The sequence below is a fragment of the Puma concolor genome, chromosome A1 (genome assembly GCF_028749965.1).
Source record: "Puma concolor isolate L17-30 chromosome A1, mPumCon1.1.hap2, whole genome shotgun sequence".
Taxonomy (NCBI): domain Eukaryota; kingdom Metazoa; phylum Chordata; class Mammalia; order Carnivora; family Felidae; genus Puma; species Puma concolor.
This window is the reverse complement of record NC_141667.1, coordinates 88,619,963-88,635,812: the sequence shown is the minus strand read 5'-3', so window position 1 is coordinate 88,635,812 and position 15,850 is coordinate 88,619,963. Positions and strand designations below refer to the sequence as shown.

Genomic DNA, 15,850 nt, shown 5'->3' with positions numbered 1-15,850 from the left:
GAAACAGAAAAAAACAGGACATTCTTGAAGCAAAGCAAGAATGGTGGACTTGCTCTATTTGGGTATCCAGACTTACACTAAAGCCACAGATTTCATGGTATGATTTTGGCGCAAGCTTAGAAAATATACCAGCAAAAGACAGCCAAGGAGTAGACCCACCAATGTATTATAAAAACATGACTCAAAATGGGGAAACTGACACATTGTGCAATCAATGATAACTGAATAATCACTTTCTAATTGTAAAAAAAAAAATTGCCTCTTACATCACACCATACACAAAATTCAATCCCAGATGGGTTAAAATCTTAAACGTTGAAGAAATATTTTAAAATTTTACAACAAATTATAGGATATCTCTGATTTTGGGGGTGTAAATTAATTTCTTAAATGAGACACAAAATCACTTAATATAAAAAAAATAAGGACTACCTAATTTACATTAAAATTAACAACTGATCAAAAGAAAGAACTCTTCTGTTGATTACAAATATGTAAGAAAGAGCCACTATTTGGTGGAATAAGATTTGCACATTCATAACTGGAAAATAATGTTAATCCACATATATATGGGACTTCACTATAACATTCACTAAGAAATGGCAAACAACCTAATGGCAAAATGGACAGAGACACCCGGGTAGTTCAGTTGGTTAAGTGTCCTACTCTTGATTTTGGCTCTGGTCATGATCTCACAGTTTATGAGATTGAGCCTTACATCGGATGCTTGGGATTCTCTCTCCCTCCCTCTCTGGCCCTCCCCCGCTTGCTCGCTCTCTCTCACTCAAAATAAATAAACTTAAAAAAAGAAAGAAAAATGGACAAAAATATGGACACATTTATTTCACAGAAAACAAATTGCCAACAATAAATAAAAATATATCCACCTACACTAAATTTCAGAGAAATTAAAATTAAACCACAGCACACCTACCATATTAATAAAAATAAATGTCTTAAAAAAGCAAATGTTGGTCAGGATATGTACAATAAGAACTCTAAACACCGCAAGCAGGAGTTTAAATTTTTAATCTATACCCTGGAAAATAACTTAGCATTAACTTGTAAAGTTGGAAATATGCATGTACTACAATCCATAAATTAAGACACTTGTTCATGTCATGTGAATGGAGAGTATGTACAATTTCATAGGAGCATTATAATAAAGGACAAATTAAAACACAAATGACCACTATTAAGCTGTTATATATTTATAAAATGTTATACTGTTATACTTCACAAATTTCAAGTTAACTACTTCTACACGCGGTAAGATGGACAAATCTCAAGTCATAGTGTTAAGTGAAAAAAGCAAGTTGTTGAAAGCATACATTAGAAGACCATTTTTATAGAATTCAAAACCAGGCATTGTTAAACACGTTGTTGGGGGATACATAGAAGAAGACAATGATGAACACAGCCTTTAGAATAGTAACTAACTCTGGGGGAGAACTAGGATGCTCTACAGACAAACACAAAGTGAAATTCAACACAAACTAACAGTGACTTTATTATTTAATTTGGGTGATGGGTTTATGGGTTTAATTTTATGATTATACTTTATGTATCTGTGCTGAAAATATGCAACATTCATCATTGACACTTTAAATGAGGCTCAGGTTGAAATGCCAGTATTTGTTAATTTGAAAACGGTAAGGAAGAGAAAAGAGCAAAGGAGTCCCATGCTGGTGAAGTGAGCCACTGAGTGGATGGTATTGTTTTTTAGTGAGAGGAAGAGGATCAGAACTGGTAGGTGTGAGTGAGAGAGGGGAAAGAATGTGATGAATTAAGTTTTGGACTATTTAGATTCAGCTACCTGCAGTACATCTTAGTAAAATGTTGGAGGTCAATTTTGATGTAGGACTTTATATGGAAAGAGAAGTCTGGGCTTTACATAGATGGTTTTAGGAATCACTGGCATAATAGATTGGCTCTGAGGTCACAGAAATGAATGAAATTACCTGGGGGGTGAGGATGGAAGTTAAGTAGTAGAGGAATAGAGAAGAGGGCTGGTATGTATCTTTACAGATGTCACAAGTTGGAAATATCAGGAAGTTTAGGAAGTAAAGGATTAATAGATATAAGCCCATGAACTGAAATTGATGTATGATTAATTATGCCAATTCTTCTGTGAGTTCCAGAATACATAGGCGACTGGTGCAGAGAAATGTACTGCAGAGGAATCTTTACAATTCGTGGTTTTAGACTGGCTGTAGCAAAACCCCAAATAAAGCTCTTGCTCCTTGATGTGGCCTGTTAGCAAAAGACCAGCTCTCATTTTTTTTAACACCAGAGCCTAGAGAATTCCAAAATGTTCCACTCTCACTCTTCTGTCTGCCTAAATGAAGCAAACTGTGACAGTGTGAGCCATTTATGGAGAGGCCCAGGTAGGAAAAAGTTGAGAGAGCCTACAGGACCTACAGGCCTTGGTCATATAGCCACAACAAAATGAATTCTGTCTAAGCTTGAATGAGCTTGGAAGTAGATTCATCCCAAGACGACCTTCCAGATGAGAACCCAGCCCTGCTGACATCTGAAGTGAAGTCCAATGAGAGCCAGAGAAGAAAAGCAAACTAATCCATGTCCAAAATCCTGTCCCACAGAAACTGTGAGATGATAAATATGTACTGTTTAAGGTGCTAGGTTTGTAGTAATTTGTTATACATCAACAGAAAACAAATATAAGGGTGCCTGAGTGGCTCAGTTAATTGAGCATACAACTCTTGATTTCAGCTCAGGTCATGATCTCACAGTTCATGGGAAGAGTCTGCATCAGTGCTATCTGCAATGACAGCAAGAGGCCTGCTTGGGATTCTCTCTCCTTCTCTCTCTGCCCCTCCCCTGCTCATGCTGTGTGTATGTGTCTCTCTCTCTCAAAACAAATAAATAAATAAACATTTAAAAAAGCATTCATACTAGGGGCGCCTGGGTGGCGCAGTCGGTTAAGCGTCCGACTTCAGCCAGGTCACGATCTCGCAGTCCGTGAGTTCGAGCCCCGCGTCGGGCTCTGGGCTGATGGCTCGGAGCCTGGAGCCTGTTTCCGATTCTGTGTCTCCCTCTCTCTCTGCCCCTCCCCCGTTCATGCTCTGTCTCTCTCTGTCCCAAAAATAAATAAACGTTGAAAAAAAATTTTTAAAAAATAAAATAAAATAAAAATAAAAAAGCATTCATACTATTGTGTGTGTGTATTGCATATATTTATCAAGGCCTCTGGGCACAGTGGGGAAAAGAAAAAGAAAAAGATGGCAGGTATATTTCTGTACGAAGATTTTTTTTTTCCTGAAAGCTTAATGGTTAGGAAGAACCATCTTTCTCATCAAAGATTGTATATATTAAAGTAGGAAGTCCCCATTCAGATAAGGTGAATGAGTCAGAAACATCCATTTCTGAATGAGCAAAGGAGGAGTGCTGGAATTTTACTTACAGATTGTACCACTTATTCTCTGAGCTTTCCATTTGATCCTTTTGAGTCTGTGCTCCTAACTTATGTGTCTCTCTTCTAAGACAGGCATTCATAGCTTGTAAGAGGCAGTAGCTAATGGCAGTGCTCTCCTGGTTGAAGCCCAACTTACAGTGAGTAACATTTCTCCCTAGTTTAAAATGCTACAAAGCCTAAGTTGGGCTGGTTAGGTAAACAAAAATAGCTGTTTTTCTATGCCTCTGACATCAATGACTGATGATTACTTTTACAAATTGTTTCAAATGCATAACCAAATAATAAAACCCTGGAAAGCTTGGGAAACAAACAAAAGTTATATTAGGAATTCTTTAATACTAAATGGTATTTAATATTAATAATAAGGAACTATTCATATCAGGCACAAAAGAATATAAACCTGGATCTCACAAAATCTTAGTAAAAAGAAATTCTCAATGAAATATTGGGCATCTTAAATACCTTTCTTTTTCATGTATCTTTCATTGATGATACAAAGAACTCATTAAAGGTCAGCCATTCTTTTTGAGGTCTCCATAGTAACTGTGATCTTAGCCACATCTTTGATTTAGAACATCAAAATGTCAGAATTGATATCAAACTCATGAACACCAGATCGGGGCATTTGGTACCATATTTGATGCAATATCAAAAGCACTTACTTGTTTGTACTTGTGTGTTCATACGGTTCCTAGCTTTCTTTTTATGTCTTCTCTCATAAGGGACATAACTTGAAAATCTTAACATATTGCCAATGGAGAACTTATCAATAGGCTGAAATATACCAGAACGGCTGAAGAAGGAACAGATAAACTCAAGAGGAAGCCTCCAAAGCTGATTTTTACAAGGCAGGAGCAGCTTATTGGTTGAACCATTACATGAGAATCCTAAAAATTAGGAGTGTGCGATGTGATCCTGGAAAGACATTTTAGTAATAGAGGTTAAGATAGATGAATATTACAAAGATAAGAGAATGACAATATTCATTGGAAAAATAGAAGAACAACCAGAGGAATAAATGCAGAAGGATTATATTAGTAAATGAAGTTGGGAGCTGCCCTAAGAGTATAACAGGTGGGAGAAACATCAGACCTTGAAGGGAGCAGAATCCCTTTGAACTACTTATAGTTGGTGACCTCAAAGGCTAGTAAAGTCAGGAGACAGCCTCAGCTTTAACACAGCTGCTCTCTGGCATTATTAATGGCATGAGAATGGATCTGGGAATTGGTAAAATAGTAACAGCTAAACCAACAGTTAAAAAATAGAAGTCTGCAAGTCATGAAGCCTATCTATCAATTATGTAAGAAAGGTACCTTCTTATTAGGAATGAAGACGAGGCAAAAATCCTCAGCTCATATTAATCTCGACGACTCTGTCTTTAACTCTAGTTCATTTTGATGTAAACCCAGCCTAGAGTGAGTTTCCAGCTTATGCTGAGAATCCATGTTGGGATTCAGCTCATTTCTCCCTAAACCTTACCGCTCAGCTGCATAAGGGGACCGACCACTCTGGGTAGATGAGGAAAAAAAAAAAAAAAAAAGGTAGGATGAGGTTTACAATGATCCAAGCACTGAAAACAACTCTTTCCACTTGTCTGTTATGTATAATCATACCATTTGCCCTAAGGAAAAAAAAGAGAGAAGAGTATGCTGCTTTTTCAGTGATTAAGCTCAACCTGCTAAGTAGCTGTCATAAAAAATAAAAATAAAAATAAATTTAAAAAAAGCTATTTCAGGGCTCAGGAAAATTATTATTCTGGGGACCAGTGTATCTCAAACCTTAGTATACATAACGATCACCTAGGGACCTTGTTAGAACAAGGATCTGGCCCCTATGCTCAGAGGGTCTCTTGGCAGAGGTTTTCAGTGATGGTTTTTTCCCTATCCAGTCCACACCAAATCCTTACTATGAGGCTTGGGTAGACAAAGTTATCTGTAGGAAATTCTGGATCTCTCTCTTTTTTCAAACATATCTCAGTAGATGCTAAAAAGGCAATATTATCATGAATCAGTACATTGGCCTTATTAACATGTTTATTTAAATTAAAAACTTTCATACAACTGCTTTAGCATCTTACTAAAAGATGCTAAATACTATAAAACTTTTCTAAGATTGCTTGGCTTCATGTTTTTAGTGGGATAATTTAAGCTGGTTTCTTCCAAAATTTCCCCACATTTCAGAGGGGAAAGAGGTGTCAATACTTATTGGGTATCTACCCCATGCCAGGCATAGCACTAGTCACTTATTTAAAGGATTTTATTTAAATGATTTATTTACTTAATCCCCACAATAGCCCTCATGAAATAGGACTATTCTCATCCTCATTTTATAAATGATATAACTAAGATACAGAGAGACTGTAAAACTACATTGCTAAAAAGCAAATAAACTGAGATTTGAATCTTATTTCTATTTTGGCACAGAATTTGTCTCACTTTCTGAAATGCTTTAAACTGCAAATTACCCAGTGGTCATTATGCTTACACTTCCAACATCTTTTCTACCTTAAAAGGTAGGAAATCCCCCAATTTATATTAAATAATTATTTTATCTGTTCCCAGACTCAGAGCTGGGAGAAGACAGTATTGCTTTTCTTGTTCTTTTTCTTTTATTGTTCACTGACAATCTAGACAAATTAAAGTACATATGAAAATTTCTGTTCCCCACAAAAGCGGGTCAACAGTTCATTTGTTCCAAGCTTAATAACTGTTATCACCACACTCCTTAATCTATTTAAAATATCCTCTAGGAATAATGAATGAGAAAACTTTCTAAGACACCATTTCATATGTTAAAGCCAAATTTCTGCTATTTAGGAATAAAGTTGCTTTCAAATGGATCGTAAAAATGTGTCTTCTTTAGACATAATACATTTATTAAAGAGACTTGTGTATTTCCATTAAAAAAAAGATAGAAATATTCAGCCCCATTACAAATTAACAAGACCTTCCAAGAAGATTGAGGCTATTTTCTATGTTCTCAGCTACCTCCGGTTTCTTAATCTATTCATGTATTCAACAAAACTTTTCTTACTGTGTGTTCAGCATAAAGAATACAGTTGGTAAACAAAAGTGATCAGATGTCATCTCTACTTTCATGAAACCTGAAGGCCTTTCATGAAATCTGTGATCATCACTAGATTCACCTAAATTTCTATGCAAATTGTAGTGATAGAAAAACTAAAGCAAATTTATGAAAGTTTTTAATTTCAATAGAAATGTTAATAAGGCCAAATCACTGATCCATAAGAATACTACCTTTTAACATCATAAATTTATATGTTAATTGTGTGATTCAGTCATAAAACTAAGATTTTCATGGCATTTTTTCCCCTTTGGGGTAGTTTCAAGTTTCACGTAATTGTAGTAATATTAAATCTAGTAACATTAACAGAAGGAATGAGCTGTTAGATATTTTACATAATACAATTTCTACTTTTAATTTACTGACTAGAATTTCTTTAATTTTTTTAATGTTTATTTATTTTTGAGAGACAGAGAGAGAGACAGAGACACAGAGTACAAGTGGGGGAGGGGCAGAGAGAGAGGGAGACACAGAATCTGAAGCAAGCTCCACGCTCTGCACTGTCAGCACAGAGCCCATCGTGGGGCTTGAAGCCATGAACCCTGAGATGGTGACCTGAGGTGAAGTCAGATGCTTAACCAACTAAGCCGCCCAGGCGCCTCTGATTAGAAACTGAGATAAATATGATTACATTGCTTATTTTTATGTCTTTAAATATACAGATTTTTTTCACAAGAAAGAGGGTTTTAGGTTTTTTTTTTTTTTTTTTTTTAAGTTTATCTATTTATTTGAAACAGAGAAAGCATGAGCAGGGGAGGAGCAGAGAGAGAGGGGGCAAGAATCCCAAGCAGGCTCTGCATTGTCAGTGTGGAGCTCAATCTCACAAACCCATGAGGTCATGACCTGAGCCAAAATTAAGAACCTGACGCTTAATTTACTGAGCCACTGAGGCGCCCCTACAAGAAAGAGTTTTTAATCATCTACTTCAAAGTTAACCATCTTCCTATGCAATTCTTTTGTCTCTTCCTTTCAAATACTACCCTGTTAATATTTATCTTTCATCCCTACAAAAAAAGTTACCATTCTGGTGATCATTAATCGAGTGTCAACTCTCTTTGATAAAAATCTTATAAAAATACATTTGACACAGGCACCAAGAACATGCAAGGAGGAAAGGAGTCTCTTCAACAAATGGTGTTGGGAAAATTGGACAGCCACATGCACAACAATGAAACTGGATCACTATCTTACACCATATACAAAAATTAACTCAAAATGGACTAAAGATGTAAATATAAAACCTGAATCCATAATACTCCTAGAAAAAAACATATAGGATAAGCTCCTTAACGCTGGTTTTGGCAATTTTTTTATTTAACCACAAAAACATAGTCAACAAAAGGAAAAAATAAAACTGTGACTATATCAAACTAAAAATCTTCTGTACAGCAAAGGACCATCAGCAAATTGGAAAGGCTACCTATTGAATGGGAAAAAATATTTGCAAATCATAAAGGGATTAATATCCAAAATATATAAAGAATTCATACAACTTAAACAGATTGTTGAAAAAAGCTCAAACAATCCAATTTGAAAATGGGAAAATGATCTGAATAGACACTTCCAAAGGGTACACAAATGGCCAACAGGTACATGAAAAGGTGTTTAACATCACTAATCATCAGGGAAATATAAATCAAAACCACAATGAGATATCACCTCATACCTGTTAGAATGACTATTATTAAAAAAGACAAAAAAGATGTTGGCAAGGATGTATAGAAAGGGGAATCCGTTTTCACTGTTGATGGGAACGTAAATTGGTGTAGTCACTATGGAAAATAGTATGGAGGTTCTTCAAAAAATGAAAAATGAATTACCATTTGATCCAGCAATTCCATTTCTGGGTATTTATCTGAAGAAAATGGTATCACTAACTGAAAAAGATATTTGTACCCCCATGTTTTCTGCAGGAGTATTTATAATAGCCAAGACATAGTAACAACCTAAGTGTCCATCAACAGATGAATGGGTGAATATATTTATATAAATAAGATTCTGCCATAAAAAAGAAGGAAATCCTGCCGTTTATAATAACATGAATGGATCTCAAGGGCATTATGCCATGTGAAATTGAGACAGAAAGACAGGTAGAACAGAATGGTCACCGCCAGAGACAGGGGGTGAAGGGGTGGGCACAGTGTGTGAAGGTGGTCAAAGGTACAAACTTCCAGTTATAAGGTAAAGAGGTCCTGGGGATGTAATATACAGCATGGTCACTGCAGTTAATAATATACTTTAATGATGCTAGGATAGTAAATCTTAAAGATTCTCATTACAGAAAAAAAATTATAAATATGTCATGATGGATGTTAATGAAACTTATTGTGGTACTCATTTCATAATATATATTACATATAAATATATAATTGACATATACTATACAACATATATATCATGTTATATAATATATATTATATATTAAACTATTATATTGTACAACCAAAACTGAGATAATGTTATATATCAATTAATTTTCCCTAAAAATGCATTTAAAGCTATCTGTAGTGACTCTCTAAAACAGAGTAAAGCAAGGGCAGATAGGTTAAAAGCAGAACATTTTGTAATTGCATTAAATAATATAAATATATAAACAATGAAATTTGATTAAGTGTCCATTAAAATACTTATTAAGATTATCGGAGTGCCTGGGTGTCTCAGTCGGTTAAGCATCTGACTTTGGCTCAGGTTATGATCTCACGTTTCATGAGTTCGAGCCCTTTATTGGTCTCTGTGCTGACAGCTCAGAGCCTGGAGCCTGCTTCCGATTCTGTCTTTCCCTCTCTCTCTGCCCCTCTCCTCCTGGTGCTCTGTCTCTCTCAAAAATGAATAAATGTTAAAAAAAAATTTAAATACTTATTAAGATTATAATGGGCACATAAAAATACTTAAAACATTTTAAAAAATGAGATGAGAATCACTAATTTAAACTACCTAAAACAATGAAAAGAAACTGCAATGGAACATCAAAGTATAGAACTGACTTGAGTCTCCCTACCATTACACTGATTTCTATCATCTGGCTTAATAAAAGGAACTTTATATGCATTGAGTAATAGATGTGTCCTTGTTGTTTATTACCTGTGAAATAGAGATGCATTTTAAACTGCCCATGTTTTCACAGAGGAAAGCAAATTTCTTCTCCACTTTCCCAGAAAGGAAAAGTGTAAGAGGAACGCTTTTAATTTTTCTCCCTCCTTCTTTTTCCTTCCTTCACTGACTGGAGTCACTTACATGAGGGATGAGTTTAAAAGAAAAGTTGAATGTACTTTTTGTACTTTTGCAGAGCCATACCCTTCTGACACATGCATTTGTTTCTACTTTCTACACTACAGTTAAGCTCTTAAGAGCAGCCTCTATCCCTCTGGGGGCATCTGTTCTTATCCATTCAAATCTGATAAATTAATTTAGCCAACTCATTTGGTCACAGATCAAAATTCTCTCTGATAAACTTTATCCATAATAAAATTAGCATTTTGTGCTCCATTTGTCAGTTCTCAAGGAATTACAAACTGAGAAGAAAGAGACAAATATGAGTCTCATATATTGAACCTCTACCCCAAAATTCTTCTATTATTTATATATTCAATGTAGGGACATTAGGGAAGTCTATTTCTTTATAGAAGAATTCTGAATAGTTTTTAGGCAACTTCAAGCACAAAATTCATTAAATGGTGTGGGCTTACGAAGAAGATGATAGATCTATAAAAATGTGAGTTTAGTGTAAATGTCAAGAATAATAAGAATCATAGATACAAATAAGGAGAACAAGAAATGATAGTCATTTTCAACATAATTTTCAACACTAAGTTATCCAGTGTATTAAGAACTGACACATTAAGCTTATGCAGAATTGATCAAAATGTTCAAATCTGTATTACTGTAGGAGAAACACTACTAAGTTTTAAGTTAATTATTCAGTCATAACTGATTTATTTTAGTTTTTGCTTATAGTTCTTTTGGTTTAAGTGCTTCACTATGATCATCATGCTCAAAAATTTTTTTCCTTCCATGGGTTAAAAAATTCTGTGTGCCTGTGTGTGTGTGGTGTACATGTGAGCGTGTGTGCGCGCGCGCGCACACACACACACACACACACACACACACAAACACAAGAATTTACAGTTGACTCTTTAAGAGTTTTTTTGCGGTGGAGAAGGTCTTTCCCTGGAAAAGCATGCTTTCTAACCTTTAAATTATTGAATAGAATATTCGTGAACTTCCTTGAGTGGCTTTAAGTTTAACTTTATACCACAGTAGAAGCAGAACTATAAGCAAAGTAATCATACCCACATAACAAACATTTCCTTCCTCATCATCCAAAAACTAGTGTTCCTCCTACCCCTAAAGAACAAAATTTTAGTATTTCCTCATACATATTTATTCACAAGAATGTTATGGATACCTATATACAAAGTATCTATTCATATATACACATGGTACTTTTTGTTCCACACTCTCATTTGCATGTACACATGTACACACTATACACACAGGGATACACTGCTCCTTTTTCCGTGGTAAGCATTAAATGCACAAACAACTATGAGGAAACTAATCAATTAAGTTCCAAGAGTTTGCATACAATAATTTCCTTTTCAACTGAGCTTTTGTTAAGATAGTCCTTGGTCTACTGCTCTTTGTTCAATTATACCTTCAAATTTCAAACATGTTAAAATTAAAATATGTTGTCTGGAATATTTCTCTATTTGCTCGCTGGGTGACCCACGACTTCACCAACTCTGTATACTCTGAGCTCATAGATAGATGGATACATAGATAGATAATAGATATGTAGACAGTGGTAGGTAGATATTGAATACTGAAATATTTGTATTGATATTTATATATTGATATTTATACTGAATATTATTTATATATTGAATATATATTTATAAATAAATGTCAATATATATTCAATATATAAATATATTGAAATATATTCAATATTCAGACAGATATGTAGACATAGGTAGGTGGATACTGAATACTGAATATATTTCAATATATATTTCAATATATATTTTCAATATTCAGTATCTACGTATCTATTTGTCTACCTAACTACCTACCTATTGAACTATTTATCTTGCTGCCTGCTGGATGTCTCCAACATATCTAAAATTGAATATATGAAGTCAACATGCCTAAAACTGAATTTGGATCTTTGCTTCCACACATGCTAACCTTATTTATGTTCCCTATCTCACAAAGGGCATCTCCACACAAACCAGAGATCTTGCTTTCATCCTAGTTACTTTTCTCTCTGTACTTCATCCTTCGCTTCATATCTAATTAGTCATATTCTGTTTGTCAATAGATCATCAGTTCTCACCAGATTTTAACAGCAGTTTCTTGATTTATTTCCAATATGTTCTTCCTGGAACCTCTACCAATCTACCCTCCATTTTAGTGTCAAAACCATCTTTATAACATGGAAATATGATCATGTCGATCCTCACAGAGTTATGGGGATCTTCCCACTTCTGACATCACTATGATATGGAAAAATAATTTAGTAACTTAAGGGCATGAACACTCTTATCCTCTTATCTAGAGCTCTTCAAATTATACCATAAAGTGATACTGTAAAAGAAGAGTAGACTGATCAGTATGAAAGGCATTCCTCTAATGCATGTTTTGGTTTAAGGATGAAAACTAGTTGCTGCTTTTGCTGTTTAGTGGAAGGAAATAATTGAGGCCCTCTTGAGTCAGCAATTGTGCAATACTGTCCTGACTATTTCAGGCCCTGATTTCTACAACTTGATATAACGCTATAGTTTGCAAATCTTTACTTCACCAATAAAGTGCCAATCTATTTAACTTCACATAGCTGATTCATCTCAACATAATTCCTGAGCAAGGTGGCCTAGATCTCTTGCATGTAACATCCTCTCTCTTCATATCAGAGCTCAGCATGTAGGAGGCAAATGTGCTGAGGGGCAGTCCTCCAACAACTGCTCTTCCAACATGAAGCTGTTATCAGCAACAGAACCAAGCAGAGGAAGCAAGTTTTCAAGATCACACCAGCATCCTAGTCCCCAGTCAGGCCTCTGTGGTTTTAAAAACTACAAATTCTGCCAACAGCAAAGATTACATATCCTGTTTTTCTTTTTTACTATGACCTTCTAGTTTATTCCCCAAATCCAATATCTGTCAGTTCCTTATTCCCAATGATCACCAAAGGTGAAAGTCAAACATTCTCTGCTTTACCAAATGATATGTAGATTCCCATCTAAGTCACACCCTATTCCTTTGACCTTCAACCTCAACTGTTCCTTTACTCTCATCTTTTCCCAATCTTGTCAATTCATTTTTCTACACCATCAAACACATTCCTATATTCTTCTTTTTATAGACACTTGGCTTTACCTTTGATGTGATCATTTTCTTAATAACCCCTCACTAAACAATTCCTAGGGAGTTGCAAATCTTTTTCAACAAATCTTTCAAATTCTATACTACTATTCGAAATCATTTCTGAGCCTCTTATTTTGTCCATCATTTGTCTTATAGTTTCAGTTGTCATCCTATTGCACTCAAGACCCAATCACATGTCATGCTATCAATAACTTGCTAGATTCCCAGATATATATTTACTTGACTATTTTAATATACAAATTTTTATTTATTTAAAAAAAAATTTTTTTAACGTTTATTTATTTTTGAGACAGAGAGAGAGCATGAACGGGGGAGGGTCAGAGAGAGGGAGACACAGAATCTGAAACAGGCTCTAGGCTCAGAGCTGTCAGCACAGAGCCCGACGCGGGGCTCCAACTCACAGACTGCGAGATCATGACCTGAGCCGAAGTCGGCTGCCCAACCGACTGAGCCACCCAGGCGCCCCAATACACAAATTTTTAATGTCTATATGTGTTCCATTTTTTTCTAAAATAAATTGAACTTACAGTATTATCAGGATTTTCTTTATTTTTTATTTATTTTTTTTTTTAATTTTTTTTTTTCAACATTTATTTATTTTTGGGACAGAGAGAGACACAGAGCATGAACGGGGGAGGGGCAGAGAGAGAGGGAGACACAGAATCCGAAACAGGCTCCAGGCTCTGAGCCATCAGCCCAGAGCCCGACGCGGGGCTCGAACTCACGGACCGCGAGATCGTGACCTGGCTGAAGTCGGACGCTTAACCGACTGCGCCACCCAGGCGCCCCTATCAGGATTTTCTTTAATAACAGTATGTGTAACAGGTAATCTACATCTTTTTTTAATCCAGTCTAATGCCTTACTTCATTTCTATCATCTCGTTACTGATAATCATGTTTAATCTCTAAGCCTACAGCTCATTCTGTCCCTATCATTCACCTTCTACTTAGGTGAGACCTGATTTAGGTAGTGATCAGTTACAAGTGGACTCAGTCGTATGTCAGGAATGAGATAAAGGCCTAAGAATTGAATTGCAGGGACAGGGCATAGATCAAAGTTTAGGTCAGGACTAGCTTGAAGCTTACGCATTTGATGGAGATCACATAAGGAGTTTATATCAGAGAGGAGCTGAGGCTCAGTGATGAAAAAATTCTGGAAGACAAATCTGAAAAAAATTATAAACTATGAAAGTTTATTGTTTGTTTCTGATCATGAAATGCCCCGAATCTTAAAATGGTCTCCTCAATCTTTTGTACTTTAGATATTTCCCATTATCTTATACCATGCTAACATTTCTACCTCCTTGGTCTTGAACATAATTCTACTGACCATTTTCTCCAACTTGACTTTCAAGCTCCAACTTGACTCTCAAGCTTGACTTTCAAGACTGTCATGAATCTAAAATTGACTATGTTTATGATATACCTATCTATCCTGACCCATTTCAGCAGAACCTATAGCTCATAAAACCCGTGATTTGACTTCATATGAATCCTTCTTGTCACCCTGTCAATATCCTAGTATTTCTAATGTTTCAGTGCTTTCCAATCTCCTCAAGCCCCAAAGGCATGCTCTTCCTTCCTTTTGTACTACAATCAGAATCACCTCTTTATTGAGATCAGAGTTGGCTTCTGATCAGAGTTCCTTCAACTTTACTCTCTCTACTCCAGAATTTCTTTTAAACTCATCTAGATCTTCTTCTCTGTTACCTCAGGCAAGAGATAGTCTCACCCTTTCCAATATTACACCTTTACTTGCACACTTAGCACCAATTCCAGAACCTTGCTCAATTGACCTTCATCTTCAATAACATTTCCACTGACTTTTGAAAACAATGTGTATTTATTTATTTTGAGGGACAGGGAGTGAGACAGAGGACAAGTGGGGGAGGAGCAGAGAGAGAGGGAGAGAGAATTCCAAGCAGTCTCCATGCTGTCAGCACAGAGCCCGACGCTGGGCTCTATCTCACTAACTGTGAGATCATGACCTGAGCTGAAACAAGAGTCAGATGCTTAACTGACTGGGCCACCCAGGTGCCCCTCCACTGACTTCTTTTTGATTCACCAACATAAAAGTACCTAAAAGTACTAAAAAAACAGATATGTGTGTATATGAATGATTAGACAAATGAATAAATGAATAAATCAATGAATATGTTTACTGTCCCTTGATGACCATTTCTTTATGGGCTAGGGATATTTTATGACCACCACAAAAGTGTGTCCTATTCCCAGCTAGTTGACGTCCTTTCAGTGGAAATTCCAGCTCCAGCACTGCAACTGTTGAATGTGGGCATCAGTCAGCACCGAGTGAATGGTTTTTTGGTCCCAAACTTTACTCCTTGCTCATGTTTCTGAGCTAGATACTGGGGTCCAACACTAAACTGTAGGCAGTGAGGGCTGACTTGGTGGGGACATTGTCTCCACTCAAGAAGTTTGAGGGTAGGGTTATGGAGATCTCTGAAGCCTAAGCAATGGCCAGGATAAGCCATGTTCAATTTCTGGGCTGAGGTTTTATCACAGCCTTTTGCAATTTTCACATGAATTGGGGCTAGGGTTGATGAATTATTTTTTTAAACAATCTATGATTTATGTAATTATATTAAGGTACCTTGAGTTTTTTCTCTACATTGTGTCAAAGGCATCATAATTATCAATAGTTTTGCTTAACTAGAAACATACAGATTGTAAAAAAGGAAAAGAATCTAAAAACAGTAAAGAAAATCAAGAATTTGAGGAATGTTTCATATCTATGCAGAATCCATTTTACAATTCAAATATTATCAAGAATAGGCCATTGTGTTTTACATGCATTTAATTTAAGCACTCATAAAATGCTGAAATTATCTATGATACTGATTTATATTCTGACACTGGAAATAAAACAACATTATTTTTCTTTCTTTTGCAAAGAGCAAAGGGTTTCAGAATCAAGTTTGTCTTCAAGCA

The 15,850-nt window shown here is 35.7% G+C and overlaps 1 long non-coding RNA gene across 4 annotated transcripts in view; it reads right to left on the bottom strand.

The window, feature by feature from the left end:
- Window positions 1-15,850, bottom strand: part of LOC147584288 (uncharacterized) — a 185,816-nt gene that overhangs the window by 130,019 nt on the left and 39,947 nt on the right. Inside the window, exon 3 of one of the 4 annotated variants that reach the window (XR_015248097.1) lies at window positions 13,988-14,067. The exons of the other annotated variants lie outside the window; for them this stretch is intronic. This is a non-coding gene — a long non-coding RNA (uncharacterized LOC147584288). The remainder of the gene's footprint in view (window positions 1-13,987; window positions 14,068-15,850) is intronic. 4 annotated transcript variants of the gene reach the window in all.